Raw genomic sequence first — 13144 nt, forward strand, 5'->3', positions numbered from 1 at the left:
TCATATTCTATAGCCCATCATTATTCAATTAGATTCATTTTAGAATTGTTTTTCTAAGTACTTATGCAACATCCATATAAACATAATCTACACATCATCCATATACTTCAAAATAAACATGAATGTACATATCACATCATATATCCATAAACATAATCACTATTAGTCATAAGTATAACTATTAAAAACATCCATATATGTGACCATACAAATATCTATCTATGCATTAAATACATAATAAACATACACATATGCTATCACACACATCATATGAATCATAAAAATCTTCCAAATTAAATATGTATATATAACTAATAATCTTCATGGCATAATAAAAATTTGTCATGGTTATATCAAAACTCATGTATACATCGTCTCTATAGAGCATTCATATATACATAGCAAAAAATGAGCCCATAGGGAATATGCCAAAATTATGTCATCATCTCCCAATATTGAACTAGTTATGGGTAGATCCCTCTCCTAGCAATGGCACTAGTGATAGTGGTGGTGGAGGCCTCATGGGTATTGAGACATCCAACCTTAATCACTATGCATTGTAGGTAGGCCACCAATGTGTTGGCATTGCATGTTCATATAAAGAGCACTATTATCCTACCTCATGTAGCTCCCATGATGACTCTACAAAAGTTTGCATCATCCCTAAGGTCATAGAAAGCCTCTTGGCTATGAAATCTTTGGATTTTTCCACTATAACTCAAACCATCCATCTCTCTCCCAGTATCTAATCCCTTTCTGCATTTATTCTATCATGATTAGCCTACAAAATATCTCTCTTGACTACTAGGTGATCTAGCTATCTTTGTAGAGAATCACACTCAAGGCTCATGCTATTTGTACCTACACTGCCTCTTACTCATCACCCCCACTACCCTATGATAACCCATGTGGTTTTACTTAACACGATCCTTGCCCTTGTCCACCTTTTTCTTCTCTCAAAGAACTTGAGCTAGACATTGAATGAATTACATTCTCCTTATTATCATCTCTATTCTCATTGCTACCACTCTCTCCATCCACGAAATCTTCTCATATAGCCTCCCCTCACTCCTCCACCTCATGATAAATAAGACAAAATGAATATTGGATAGAAAAATCCTTTTAGATTTCACTTATTAAATTTTATTTCAAGTCTAAAAGGTTTAATGTCTATAGATTCAAACTTTATATTATTGAAGTCGATTACACTTTTTTCATCCAATGATGTCTTGCATATGCCTAGGTAGTTCATCAAGCACCTAAATATATCATGGCTCACTAAAAATATCAAGCACATAGTGGCAAGTTTGTTTATGTTTAAAGGTTCACACTAAACTCAAATTTTATTTCAAAGGACCTTTGCAAGAAATATTGCAATCAATGAGGAGCTTAACTGTTAAGATCTTAAAAAGTTGACATTAGATACATGGTACTTTGCACCAAATTTCATTACTCCTCTAGATAAATTTCTAAAATTGTAGTGCCAACAATATACGTCAATTATTTATTCTACACCTTTTATATAATATACTACATCAAAAATAATATTTCTTTAAAATTATATGATTACTTATTATACTATAATAAACAAAAATATATATTGACATAACCATCAAATAAAATACCATTACTAATATAATATTTATTATATAAATAATTTAAAAATAATTATTAATTGTAGCACAAATCTAAACTTTATATACCTAATAGAATGGATTTTTAAGTCAACAAATCCTCAAAATTTTGGATTTTTGTAAATGGACCCTTGGTCTACTAGTGGAGTTGAATGGCTCCAAACTAGCCCACCATGGATCAAGTCTTGTTGATTGCAAAGGATCCACATTATAAGGGATGAGGCTAGGATCATGCCCTAGGCGAATTTGGCAGAATGGACACCCCTCAGTCCTTGGCTCTTAACCGAAGAGGTTTCAACCTAAAGACTGGGTTGCCATACTCGTAGGTCTGAACCTCCATAAAAAAAAAGATTGGATTTTGACTTCTTGTTTACTTATGAGTTTTTTGCTTGTACCCAATATAGTAAGTCCAACAAAAGCTAAAGTATTATCATCATGTACTATGTGGGGGGTAGTGGAAGATGCAATGAAACACTTGGTGGCCATGACAGAAGTGCCAACTTTCGCTTTCTGAAATTTTCCATTCTTCCAAGACTTATGATTGTGTAGATTTTTTTTAGCGTGCCAGAATATTCACAAACATTGCACGTGGTTGGTTGGCTTATGTTAAGAAATCGGGGAGCCTCCAAACAAAACAAATTTTGGGAAATATTTATATATCTTTCTTACGGGAGAGGGCCCACTAGTTGTACACCTTAACTTTGCACTTCTCAAAATCCTACATGGAAATTTCAAATCACTCCCAAGTTTTTCATAGTAGCTTACTTGGAAAGTTTCCTTTTTATAACTAAGGACCCAGTAGTTGAGCACATTCCGATTCTTGTGATAGAAGTTGTTGATTTAAAAGCCCCATACTTTTTGATTTAATGTTCAATTTTGGTACAACATTGTACCAATAGTTGTGACTTTAAATTTGTTATTGCTAAGGATGAGTACCAACAATTGAATAAAATTTACCATTTGTTGTAAAAGGTTACCAATCATGTGATGCCACATCAGCTACATAAGTATTGGTGCATCTTTTGCATGCCTATTACTCTCACCTTTTTTGGGGGCTGTTTTGGAGACCTTGGCAAAAAGGATGCTGATGTGGGATCATATTTGATGATGTGGCCATGAAACCTTAGTTATAAGCAAGGGACTTGCCAAGTAAGATGCTGTAAAAAATTTGGCGTGATTTAAAATTTCCACATTGGATTTTGGGAAGCACAAAGATAGGGTGCACAAGTACTGGGTCCTCTCCCCTAGTAAAATAGAGGTAAAAAAAATATGGTGTAGTGTTAACATTGATTTTTTTTTAGAGTCAAAACAATTTTTATTGTTAAACAATTTTATCTTCTTTGAAAAAAAAATGGGGGAAAGAAATAAGAAGGAAAGGTTTAAAAATTTTAAATGAAGTAATTTATATGTGAAAGTCATATTTTAGTACATTAACAATGAAATTGATTTATAATTTTAAAAGTTTTAGATTGTCAAGCATAGAAATAATAAAAAAAATTACATTCTAATATTTTCTTTTAATTGTCAACCACACAATCAAAATAAATTAGATTGGGAAAAGGAAATGCCACAAGAAATATATCAGCAATGGTAAATAATAGATGTAATTGTTTTGAACAAACTTGATAACTTTCAATTTAAAAAGCAATGGTAAATAAACAATAGTTTATAAATTTAGACTGAAGTTTGTAACTTCTGATTTGAATAGTATACTAAACAAGAAAAAGATGGAAATCTACTTTTAATTATTATAAGAGAAAAGAGAAATGATTTTCAAATTTAAAAAAAAAAAGTAAATTAGAGACTATAATTTTTATAATAAATCTTGGTTGATAAATTTAGGGTTTAGAATTCATATTTGAGTAATTCTTATATAATTGATGAAATTTTCATGTTTATGTTAATTTTAATTTAGCTTTATGTATATTTTAGAAGAATGGTTTAAAGTAATTACATATTGACAAATAAGTAGTGTTGTTTGAAGTTTGTCTTATTCCCCTAGCCTTTGCCTATCTCATTTATATGAATGTGCATACATTTATTAACACCTCATTCATTTTTGTATACTTTCTCATACATTCCAAATTTATTTATTTATTTACTAATTCTTTAGTCCTTGATGGATTTAGTGCACATGCTTTAATAATTATACTTCTAGTTTTTAGTTAAAATATGCAAATATTTGATTCTTGGTTAAATATGTTGACAATGAAAAATTAATTAGTATGAATAGTATTCTAATAATTGCATGGATTTAAATGATTGAAGATAGTTCTTCATTCAAAGGTTTAGGGAGAGTATTGTCTTAAGTTTACATCTAAGATTTTAAATCAACGAATTCATGGACAATAACAAATCCAAGCCCATCAATTAACCATATTGTGTTTATTTCCTCATTTCTATGGAACCTTGTATATTGGTCAATGGAATAGTAACACTTGATAGAGTTTACAATGCACGTCTACTCTTGGTTTCCTCTTGATTCCCTTGGACCACAATCCATGTCACTGCCAAGCCACATGTAAAAGCTTCATCAACTTGAGCAACACCTTATAATTGTGGACCAAATTCAATGTAAACTTTAATTCATGTCAATACCAAGCTACATGTCAAAACTTCCTCAACTTAAGCAATACCTTATAATTTAGGACTTTAACGTACAAAGGGTTTATAAGAAACAAGACAAGTGAATTTAATCTAAAAGTTTACATTTCTATAGGCCTATACTTTACATAATGAAAGTCTATTAGGTTTTTTAAATATCTAATAATGTCTTTCATATTCATAAGTAGAATCAAGAACTTGAATGTCTCATGGTTTACTAGTTATCTTAAGTTTGTTTCATATTTGGAGTTGTACTGACCTCAATTTTTTTTTTAATAATGTTTTGCAGTCAATAGAGAGCTTGAGTCTCAAGGTGTTAAGGAGTTAATACTAGCCATGTGGTACTCTAGACCAAATTTTGTTGCTCCTTTAAATAAATTTATAAAATTTGTAATGCCAACAATTTACTCCAACTCTTTATTCTATACCTTTTATATAATGTATTACATTAAAAAATAAAATAATTTTTTTTTTTTAATTTATGTGATTATCTATTATACTACAATAAATAAAACTATATATACCTATCATAATGAGATACCATAAAAAATATTAAATTTTATTTTATAAATAATTCAAAAATAATTAATCCTTATAACACAAATAAAAATAGATTTTAAAGCCAACAAATCATCAGACTATTGGATTTAATCATATTCAAGAATAATGTTCTGAATTCTACGTATATAGGGGCTATGGAAGAGTGAGTGAAACAAATCATGGGGACAACAGATGTATGAAAGAAGTGGTGCTAACTTTCATTTTATGAAGTTTTCTGAGACTTACTGTGTGTGGTTTTCTATTAAGTGCAAGAAACATCGCTGGACAACTTTTTATGAGAAGTCGGGGAGCCTGTAGTCAAAACAGAGGTTTGGAAAGATTTATATAACCTTCCTTAGTTGATTCCTAGTTCAATACAAATGAAAGTGAGGATGCCTTTATTTTTATCGCTACTCTTGTTGTTTTCCTATATACTTAGTGCTTTCCATTCAAAGACCCAGGGAATGAGGAGATAGATAGGTTTGGAGAGAGAGAAAAGAGGGAGAGAGTTCATAAGTGGATAGGGGTAAGGGGGGAGGGAGAGAAAGGTGGAGATAGAGGGAGAGAACTAGAGGGTGGACAATTAGATAGGTGAGAAACCTAGAGGAGGAGAGAGAGGTGGATAATAATATAGGGAGGAATAGGTATTGAGTTGAATAGGGAGTGAGGGAGAGACCTATATATGGGGAGAGAGGATAGAAGGGATAGTTAGTAAAAAAGAGAATGGAGAGGAAGGGGAAAGAAATAATAAAAGAATGACAAAGAAGAAGAGAAAGGGAAGGAGGCAAGGATAGAAATGGGGTTGAGGAAGGAATGAAAGGTAGAGAGAGTGGGATATACCTAGAGAGGGGAGAGAGAATTGAGAGAGATAAGAGAGGGAGAGAGATAGGTCTCGAGTTTGGGAAAGATAAAGAGTGAGATATAAAGCTAAATAATGATAATAGGAGCATGATGATTACTAAAATTCGACTAAGTCTAAAATTTTATATGATCCTCTAGAAACTAGAATCCAGATTATAACTCCTATAGAGCTCAAACCACTCTCAAACATCTTGACAATATATACATAAAATATAACTTAAAGTATAAGAAAGATAAAAGACTAAGGGAATGCTAAATGCATTGCATACAAGTCCATGTTACTAATCTAATTTTATGCAAGCAAAAAATGTATGTGTTTTTCTTACTAAACATAATGCGTACGTGTTTTTTATTTTCAAAAACTTGTACGTGTTTTTATTTTTTAAAAGAACAATCATGTTTTTGTTTTAAAAAACCCGTACAAGTTTTGCCTTGTACTTACGCTTGGATAGCGAGGCTGAGGCTTGGGAGCCTTTTTTTCCTCCTTTTTATGTGTTTTCTTCTTCCAATCTAGTTTCTCAACATCATCGTCATCAGGTTTACACATTATCAAGTGGGTATTTATAAAATTGCCACCATAATTTAACCCATCTTCAAAGCTTTCTAACCATATATTTTTTTTGAAATTTGAACAACATTAACATTAATCTTGAATTTTTTTTACTAGTGTCTCCATAGTTCTAAGAGATATATGTGTACCATTTTTTTTATAACTTTTGGTCTTCTTAACCAAATTTTAAAAAAATTATATATTATTGTAGTAAACTGGATTCTTTACACTTTAAAAATAAAAATTTGTATTTTCGATTATTTTGGTGCAAGTTATGCTTCATGCACGAATAGGTACCTAATTTTCAGGATGTGCCCATTTCAAAAAATCATAAAAAAAAATACTCCATAGAAAATTACAAAAAAATACAAAACTTCTAGTGCTCACTCTTAGCTATCTTTCTACCAAAGGATTTGTCAAAATACTAAATCTAACTATGACTTTTTTGATGCGCATGCCAGACACTGTTATATTTTTCAAAAAAAATTAGGAACTATTTTTCGTGAGTAAAGGATTTGAACCCCTTAATTTTATCCAATTTTGAGAAACAATAGTAGTTTAGAAACTAGATTAAGAGTAATACAATATTTTTTCTTTGAGTATCTTCTTATTTTGAGTGAATGAGCCTCAAGTTGCTCCTCCAATTTCAGGTTTAGCTGATTTCAAAAAAAGAGGTGTTGACTTATACCCCCCTTTTTGCACACCATCTTGGTGCACTTACCCACATTAAAGATGATTTTTATTATGTATATCTAGAAGCCTTTAATAAGGGCTCTTTAGGCTCAATTATTAATGGAGACATAATCAAGCTCCTTCCCAAGGGGAAGAAGGATACTATCTCCAGTAACTCTTCTCAATACTTCTCACAAAATTATAGCTAAGGCCTTAGCTATAAGGATAAATCCTTTAGTGCAAGGAATCGTTCAATTTGAACAAACAAGTTTCATTGTTGGAAGGTATAATCTTGACAATTTGTTCCTTGTTTGGGAAACTTGTAAATGGGCCCAACAAATTAGTTAAATTTTTGCTCTCATCAAACTTGAGTTTGATAAGGCATATGACAGGATATGATGGAATTCTATTCTAAGCATGATTTAGTGGTTGGGGATTGGTCCTAAAGTTTGAGCTCATATTCAAATATGGTTTCATGATGCCAATTCTTGGATCATCATTGACAACATGATGTCTTATCCATTCCCTCTTTAGATAGCTATTCATCAAGGATTTCCTTCAGCTCCATATCTATATGTGCTTACAGCTAACGCATTGGGTTACATGTTGCAATGTGCTCATAATATGAAGCTTATTATTTTAGGAATTTCTATCCCTCATAATGTTGTAATTGTCATAAACTCCCATTATGTTGATTATAGCTTGTTATTTTTACAAAACTCGAAAAAGGATATCTCTAATACTATGGATGTCTTGGAGTTGTATTGCATTGTTTCTGGTTCCAAGCTTGCTTATGATAAAATTGAATTTCTGATAATACAAGATGGGCCTACTCTGATAGACTTATAAAGCACTGAGAGGGGGGGTGAATCAGTGACACAAAAAAAAATACTACTTTAAACACTAACCGATAGAAATACTTAACAAGTTTAATCAACAATATGCATGCTAACCAAAATGATATGAAAGCATCCACAATAAGTAAAACATCCACCATAACATAAGTTTTTATACGTGGAAAACCCAAATGGGAAAAACCACGGTAAGATGGGACTCACAAGTTAACTATCTACAATAATAGGTAACTAGTCGGTTAAGGTCTACAAAGGTGCTTTGGTAGGAGTGAATCCTATTAAATATCCCAAAGCTCTGTTAAAAGCTATACCCTGTTAAAGGTAGTACCCTATTAGGAGTAACCTCAGTAGAGGATTTCTGAATCCAAACTAATGAATCACCTTGTTAAAGGATTTGTACAATAAATCTTTTTAGAGATTACCCGGTTAGGGGATTTAATTGTTGTAGTGTTTAGAAAACAACAAGTGGTGTGATCTAAAATTACCACAACTTGCTTAAATAGATTCTCTTCTACACATTTAAAACTGCATAACCATCATACTGTGCAATTTCTTCAACAAATTAACACTTCTATCTTCGTAACAAATAATCTCATATTGCATATCATCTCATATCAACATAATGTCATTATATAGACATTTTGATTTTATGTCGGCCTTAGGAATTATATCACAATTTCCTAGGTGCAGTGTATCTAGACAATCAATCATAACTCATAACAAATTGCCACCAAAATTTGTCGGTTAGAATAACTCATCACACAAACAACGAATACTGGTTGGAACACTGATACTAGTTGGAGTTAACCATATCAACTTGTAAACCGATTTTCCTCCATTGCATCTTTGGTAATCTCTGTTGGATCTTCAAGTTCGTGTCGGGACATTCCTATAGATACATATACTAGTTGTCTACATGTACCGGTTTGACACTCTCTAAACCATTACAAACTAAACTTCTAATACCGGTTGCAATACAAGTGAATTTGAAGTAATACTGGTAGATAAAGTGATCATATGTGTGTGTATACATGTTCCATCAATGAAAATATATTAAGTCATTCATTACAATCATCATCAAGCCAATAATCTCCCCCTTTGGCATTGATGGCAACACTTAGAAAATTTACAGCTATACAACTAAGTGTGCTAAGTGTGCTAACAACAAAAATACACACATATCTATCTACTTCCCCTTAATGGGTCATACAAAAATTTTCACAATACACACATACATATTTCTACTCCCCCTTTAACAACAATTCCAAATTGAAAAGAAAAATACGTATATATATATAGCAAAATTTGGATCAAAATGTTTACATATACAAAAACTTGAAAATCTAAATCAAGATGTATGCATTTCAATTCTCAAAAAAATGTCACTAAAGTTACTCTTCAATTGAGAAAAATCATGTTCCCATGTCTCCAGCAAGTTCTCAGTGATCTCAATTGTAGTCATGATCTGAGTACAGAACTCTTCCATGGCATCAAGTGTGCACGTCTTTGGAGTAGCCAAAATGACTTCTGCATTCTTATATGCTCTTTGTAACATGTCCACTTGTGGTCTGAGTAGATTCTTCAACTCCTTCAGGGATTAGAGTCTTTTTGTCTATTCACGATCATAGGTGTCTAACTAGTTTTGCAAATCATCCACCGATTTGCCAAAAGAAAAAATTGAATCTTGTAATGATACATAGGCACTACATATCTTTGCTAGTTCTTGCTCGGTCTCAGTTCACCTTTGATTGATATCAGTATAAAAGAATGAAACATTAGATGTAGATGCAAGAAGTGTCCCTCCTATTTCAATAGATTTTCTCAACAAATCTTTATTAAGAGATAGAGAAATTCTTCCTGTAGCAATATCTTTCATGATCTATTCTCCACGCTTCTTCCTATAGCTCTTCTCATCATATGTCTGGGATGCTTCCTCTAGGGACTTAAGTTGGTCAGATGCATCAACAACCAACTGGCCAAGCTTGCCAATGGGAGTTGACAAGTGCCCTATAGCAGTTTTCAGTAGAAGTCTTGACAGAATATCTACAACATTTTGAATGGTGTCAAATTTCATTCTATGTTCTTTAAGCCTCTTTTTCTGTGCCCTAGATTGCATGACGGTTGCATTCTTCATTAATTATGATGCACTCATACTATCAATATCTATAGGCCCTGTGATGCCTAATGAGTCATCATCATCTTCATCAGTCTGCAGTTTGACTAATGTTTTTACCAGTTCAAGAAATTTTTCCATCTTAATTGTCTCTTCTTTTTGTTCTTTCTCCTTTAGCTATTCAGAGGTCTAAGAAGCAACTTGTTCAACAGGTTCCTCCTGGGTTGCCTGTAAAACCAATTGGGGTTTCACTAGTTGTTCTTTTGCTGGTGGGGGTGGAATATCCACTCTTTTCTCACTTTTCTCTGGTTCTTTGCTTATCCTTTCTCATTTTTCTCTTTGAAAAAGATATATTTGCAATTGCTTCTGAATTTTCCATTGAAATCTCACTTAAATAGTAAATGGAAGTGAAAATTTAATGAAAGATTTTGGGCAAAAATTTTTGCTCAAATATGGAAATCCAAAATTAATGTTGAGGCGGAGTTAATGGAATAGAAGATACTACATTGCAAGCTACCCATTGGGGAGGTGTATTATGTTGCAACTCTTTGACTGACCCTTCTGCCATAGACAAGAAGATCTGTAGTTTGTTTTTTGGGGCTGCTATTTTGTTAAGAAATTATGGAGTTCTAGTTTTCATGATCTCCTAGCAATTTTTTAACATAATCTTAGTTGGAAAGAGGCTTTTCTTGGGGTTGGACTTCACAATAATGTCATTGCTGATGGAGTTCGACATACTATTTTATTATATATATGGAGAATCAGATGCAAAGTGTTGAGCACAAATAGACACTGAGAGGGGGTATGAATCTGTGTGTTTTAAAAAACTTTAAAATAAATGTGTTGATATTGTGACTTTAAGATAATTGAGAACATACACACAAGAGAACATCACATAACACAAGATTTATGAGGAAATCCCAATGTGGGAAAACCTCGGTGAGAATAGTTGTTGGAGACTATTGCTCCAATCCAACCTCACAATGAATAACAATTACAATGAGTTTTAGGGCACCAACCCAAGGAGTACCAACCCCTAAATTTTGACCACCTACTCAAGGAGCACCAACCCCTAATGTTTATGAGCTACAACTCAAAGGAGCATGTACCCCTGCTTTGATCACCCACTCAAATATTTACAATGAAGAATAGATTCAATTACAAATTTGATACCTAACTACAAATGAAGTTTTGTAGCACCTTACAGATTTTCTTCTATCTTTCCTCTCTCTCCCTCTCTCTCTCTTCTCTTTGCACTTTGTTTTGTTCTTCTTTTCTTCAACTCATCTTTCTATTCTTTCTCTACTTCTTGCTTCCTCTAGCTATCTCTACTCTCAACACACTTAGTATTGGTATTTGCTTCTCTTTCTTTGTTTTTCTTTCTCTATCTCTATTTCTCCTAGTTACTCTTATGACTGCCACTCAACACTATCAACAAACTCTATTCAGCAAAATACTCCTCACTTCAGCTCTTACTCTTTCCATCAGCAAAACTACACACTTACACCAACTACTTGATTCGTTGTTCTTCTCATTTTCATCTCAGTCTCAGTCTCAACTACTCAACAATCTTTGCCGATCACATTAATTGCCTTGCATCATCAGCCTCCATCAAAAGAATATATTTTTATTCCACTTGGAGTTTTCAAGGATCTGACATGAATCAGATTGGATCTCCCTTCTTGGTTTTACCATCTGCATTGAATGACTTTGTACTATTTTTGTTATTATTCTGTGTACTGAGTTGCTATTTTTAGCAAACTTGACTTGCATATGGGACTTGATCTTTCCTCTGTCAAATTTCTTGAGCCCAACAACCACCTACAAAAGATCTGCCATTAATGTGTTCTTCATTCTCATCGATCTGCTTTGAAGAAATCGGCAACTACCTAATTAAATCGACCATCTTTGTTAGAACCAACCTTCATATCAGATCTTATTAACATCCATTTGGTTGACACATGTCACCATATTCTGCATCCAAATCACTTGGTTGAACATCGGTTACCTGCCACATAATCTTCTAAGTTTATCGACAAGTATCAACCTTGTCATTTTTTATTTCTATTCATACTGTTGTAAATAAATGACGTGAAACAACTTTGTCTCAAGTTTAAATCACTACTGTAGATCTATCTTACAACTAGCAAATTAGACAATCTGCAATGGTCAATCTAGTATTGACCTCCACGTTGGCCAAAGACTTCACTCTCACCCAATGAGACAGCTCCGCGTCAAGCATTGCCTTACAGCACAACTCTATTGCCCCACCTTCTACCTTGACAACCCGACATAAACACATGGTAGCATCTTGTGATGCCACGAAGTTTAACTTCCCCGCATCTTCCATCATGGGAGAATAAGAGTTGTCAGATCTGCTCGGACTTTATCTTCCCTACTACGGTGACTTTCAACCTTAACAACATAACCACTAAATGCCATTCTGATGCAATTAAGACATAGTTGTCTGATTAACCCATGTGCATAATAATGTACCTTTAGTAGCTTGGGCTTTAACAAATTTTTGTTGCCTTAGGAAAAACTAAGGACTTAATAAAATTAAGGCAAAAACTATAGTCTTCAGGGGCAAAGGGGCCTGCCCATGGGGAGATAAATTAAAGTGCTTAGACTTAGAGAAAAATAATATGGGCCCACCAAATTTTGAAAGACTAGGAAAAGGAACATGGCCCCGCACAATGATAAGATGACCCTTGGATTAACTGAAAAAAGGAATGCAGGAACATAGCAGGTATAAGGGTTTTTGTCAAGGGATTGATTAAAAGGAACTAACCCTAGAAATTCCAATTTTTGGTCATGACACATTTGCCCCAGATGAACACTCCCACTGGGACTAGATGATCTCTGCAACCCGTGACCTTGGTCTCTTTGCATCTTTGTTGAAATCAAACTCTATAACCTACAACTTAGGTTTCTCTGCATCTTGTTGACATCAATGACAATAATGCCAATACAAAGCATTTTTTAATCGCCATAACAATCATCTTGATTTTGCATTGTAAATTTTTACTCTGACATGTTTTATTGTCTTACATCTCTCTTTTCTCATAGTTTGGAGGACTCTAGGAAGGATTTCAAGCTGGCTTTTCAAATTTTAAGTATCAAGCACCAAGTAAATCAACTGATTAAAATGAGAAATCTTTGTATTTCTCTAGGTTTTAGGCCTTTTCTATTAAATTCAGTGTTCATCTACTAGTTATTTCTTGTAATGTCTTTCCCCATGGGCTATCTGTCTGTTTTAGATTTCTTTTTTTGCTATGCGATGATTCTCAGGCCATCATTGTTGGTTATTATGTTT

The sequence above is a fragment of the Cryptomeria japonica genome, chromosome 7, assembly GCF_030272615.1.
Source record: "Cryptomeria japonica chromosome 7, Sugi_1.0, whole genome shotgun sequence".
Classification (NCBI taxonomy): Eukaryota; Viridiplantae; Streptophyta; class Pinopsida; order Cupressales; family Cupressaceae; genus Cryptomeria; species Cryptomeria japonica.